The 3,743-nt window shown below is 65.0% G+C and overlaps 1 protein-coding gene across 4 annotated transcripts in view; it reads left to right on the forward strand.

Moving 5' to 3' along the window:
• The first annotated feature begins 2,733 nt into the window (after positions 1–2,733).
• GPRC5C (G protein-coupled receptor class C group 5 member C) overlaps positions 2,734–3,743 on the forward strand; it is a 12,147-nt gene continuing 11,137 nt past the window's right edge. The window contains exon 1 of one of the 4 annotated variants that reach the window (XM_034790025.1): positions 2,734–2,999. The gene's annotated coding sequence lies outside the window, so the exon portion shown is untranslated. Of the gene's footprint in view, positions 3,000–3,097; positions 3,410–3,743 lie in introns of those variants that run through there. The other 3 variants (XM_034790023.1, XM_034790024.1, XM_034790020.1) reach the window with 3 other exon arrangements.

Consider the following 3,743-nt stretch of genomic DNA (forward strand, 5'->3'; position numbering starts at 1 on the left):
TTTCAATTATCCTGCTTTTCGACTTGAATAATTTAGTGCGGGAGGAAGGTGCCTGATTCTCAGGAGTGTGATGTCCCCGAGCCCTGGGCAGCCACAGGCCGAACTTTCCCCACACGCAGCCCCCTGCCAGCGTTCAGCCTGTGTGGGTAAGAGGGTAGTGCAGCCTCCATTCACCCCTGTGCTCCTGTGCTCACCAGTCAGTACCAACTGGGCTGTAGCTTATCTGTGATATAGAACTGGGCTGAGACCCCAACAGCTTATTGCACCCAAACAGTCCCCCGTTGGGAACAACTGATAGGCATGAGTGCCCCTAGCCGGATGTGAAAGCCCTTTCAGCCTGTTCCCAATCCCTGAGCCCCTCACTATTTGCATTCAAACAAATGATGTGGTGAACGCTTCCTCCTGCCGCGGACCCACCAGACCTGTGTCTGCACTCAGATCACCCAGGCCATTGCAGGAGCTGCGCTGGTTATCCGGCCTCCTGTGCCCGCTCTACAGCAAGGGAACCTCGAAACCCTGAGCTGGGGGCTGGCAGCCCAGCGCGGGACAGACTTGCTCCAGTGCATCGCCGCGTGAGTATGTGGGTGACATCTGAGCTAATGGGGGATTTGACATTATTTCCTTTCTATTCCCCCAACTTCCCCGTTAGCTCCTTTATTGTCACGCTCGTTACGCCTGGCCTGTGGGGGTTCTGAGAGCTTTGTCTGCATGTTAGCCAAGCACATGTTCTGCTTAATACCTACTGCCCCCCCCCAGCACACCCCATTCCCAGGACCCCCCGACACATCCCTCCCCCCACCTCCCGTAGGAATCCCGCCATCCCCCGCATGCCAGAGACAGCATGGTGGCTCCCTAGACAGGCTGTATGTGGAGGGGGGGGGGCAGGGCAAAGGGCACTAAGACTGGAGGGTCACCAGGACCCAGGCTGGCAGGGATGTGGAAGCTGTGGCCCTGGGGGTCAGCGCCTCTGGGTCGGGAGTGCAAACACGGGGGGCTGAGTGGTTTATTGATGCTGGGGAACCTACATCTCCCCAAGCGGCCTCCCCCGCCCCCAGCTGCTGGCCGGTTCCTCTTCGCTTAGAGGCCTCTAAGGGGGAAGCAGGAGACTCCTGAAGGACTGAGACCCTCCTGCGTGGAAGTCCCTGGAGCCCCACTGAGCTACCCCTTGTGCCCCAGGAGCCGAGGGGGAGGGGTGAATCACCTCTGAGGCCCCAGCTGCATCGTCCCCACCCCACAGGGCAATGCGGGCACCGGCCAGGCGGGGTCAACGCTGGGGGCTCAGTTCTGCCCTCAGCTCCACTCGCTTCCCCCTTGTACGTGAGGGCAGGGCTGGGGCCTCCCCCCTGTGATCGGGAGCCATGGGGCCCCCTGGGGTTTCTCAGACGCTGCCTCTGCATCCTCGTACCCATAGTCCTCCCCAGAGACAGCAGTGGGGGGTCAGAGCCAAGCCAGGCCCTTGGGAACCCGCTGACTAGAGGAGCGGCCTGGCAGCTGCTTCCCCGGTAACCCAGCAGCGATGCAGGGCCTGCTGCGCAGTGAAACTGTCCCACGCCGGACGGAAGGCCCCACGCCGGGGCAGAAGGACAGAGGGGGAAGGGCGTGTTCATCCCCCGGGCGCCATCAAATCCGCCCCGCGACACAGGAGCTCACAGTCGCACCGCTGAGCTTGGCCGAGGTGCCTGGGGTGTGAGACACACCCACCCCGTCGGTCCACAGGCTCTGCTCGGCCCGGTGTCCGTCAAGTGACTGTCATGCACTTCAACAGCGCTGGCAATTCGGTGTCATGGCGGGGAAGACAAGGGGTGTTTACTGGTGTTTTGCTCCAAATTTTCCCTCCCTGGCCCTCGCCCAGTTATGTGATGTCCAGCAGTCATATAGCTGCTACCCTCCACCCCAGAGTCAGCTGTATTCCAGGGGTGCCATATGTACCTACTTTGTATAGCCCCTTTGCCATCCCAGATGAAAGTTTACACAGTATCTCTCTGGGCCATTCGTGTATCCGCCTGACTGCGATGTCAGCGCAGGCCTGCAGATAGCCGGAGTAAACGTCGGCTGCAGTCTGCAGGGGGAGCAAAGGAGGGTTTTTGTAGGACCTATAGAAAAGATGGGCAGCGAGGAGGTTTGTGGCTTTCGTTTTGCAGTTTCCCGTGGATGACGGTGGCCGATTGCAGAGTGAAGTGAGAGAGCCACAGAAGAGGGGCTAGGACAATGGGGGAGGCTGACGCTTTCTGGTTGTGGGTCCCCAGCGGGATACACCTGGGATCTGTCGGGGGGGGGGGGGGGAGCTCAGCACCCACAGCTCCTGGGAGCATTGTACTAGGGGCTCCCTCCATTCCCCCACTGTGTACGTCTCTCCCCTCCCCCTCTATTTCAGGGACTCCCCGCAACTCCTCCTATCTCCCCAGTGCCAGGGGTTATGTGTGTACCCCGATTCCCCCTGCTCCCACACACACCCACCAATGTCTCCGTGTGCCCCGCATTCCCCCATCCCTCGTGCCAGGGTCCCGTGTTGTCACCCATGCCGGGGCTGTCTGTGTGCCCTGTTCTCCCCCACCCCATCACTGCCTGTCTGGACGAGAAGTCATGCAGGGTGTTAACCCTGGGCGGATGAGCAGGGCCCAGGGTATTTGTTCCGGGGGAAGGCACTAGCTGTGGGGGGGCTAGACACATGCTGGGGGGGCGGGGAGGGCTCTCCTTGTGTTCCCCATGTGCGGGTATGCGACCCCCCCCCCATAGGATTCCGCTGCTGTGTGTCCAGAACACGCCCCGAAACTTTGGACCTGCTGGGACGCGGCGTTCGCAGGTTCTGCCCCCCCGCCAGGGACAAACCCCTTTGGGTGCGGGGCACGGCCGCCCCAGCCGGGCTAATCAGCTGTGACGTGGCCAAGCCGGCGGCGGCGAGGTGGGCGAGGGCCGGCGCGCGAGGCGCGGAGTGCGGGGAGATCCCGAAGCCCCCCCAGCCCAGCAGGGCGCAGGCAGCCCCCGGACCCGGTCTCAGGGTAGGAGACGCCCCGTCCCCCGCGGCTTGCGCTGGCTGGCGGGTGCGGGGCTGCAGTCTGGGCTCGGGGGCTGGGGAAGCGGAGCGGGCGAGCTGCGAGCAGCCCCCGGCCGGGGAGCGGGGCCCGGGGCCCGGGCTGGGCGCGCCGCGCGGGGCCGCTTCCCCCGAAGGGCCAATCCCGGCTCCGCGCACGCCGCGATCACCGCCCAGGTAGGAGCCCGGCCGCCCCCCGGCGCCGCTGGGCGGCAGAAGTTGGCAGGCTCCGGGGCTTTGCAGCCAGCCCGCCCCAGCCGGAGCCGAGGGAGCCGGGGCCCCAAGCGCCCCTCGCCGTGGGGTGCGGAGGACCCAGGAGCGGAGGCTCGTTAACCCCCCCGGGGGGAGCGGGGAGACCCCGGATCCGGATCTCCGGGCGTGAGTTCTCCGCGGCGAGCGGGTGGCGGCTGCCGGGGCGGCTACGAACAATGGGGCAAGTTCCCCCGCTGGAAGCGAGCGGCCCCTGCCCCCAGTGCCACGGACCCGGACGGGCAGGGGCCGCCTGGGCGTGCTTGGGACAGTCCCTTGTGGGGGGGCCTGGGAAAGCGGGGGGGCTGGCGCGGCTCTGGGAGGAGAATGGGGGCTGGGAGCCAGGACTCCTGGGTTCCATCCCCGGCTCTGGGAGGAGAGTGGGGGTTGGTGAGTTAGAGCAGGGGGGGCTGGGCGCCAGGACTCCTGGGTTCCATCCCTGGCGCTGGAAGGAGAGTGGGGG

Source organism: Trachemys scripta, chromosome 14 (assembly GCF_013100865.1).
Source record: "Trachemys scripta elegans isolate TJP31775 chromosome 14, CAS_Tse_1.0, whole genome shotgun sequence".
NCBI lineage: Eukaryota > Metazoa > Chordata > Testudines > Emydidae > Trachemys > Trachemys scripta.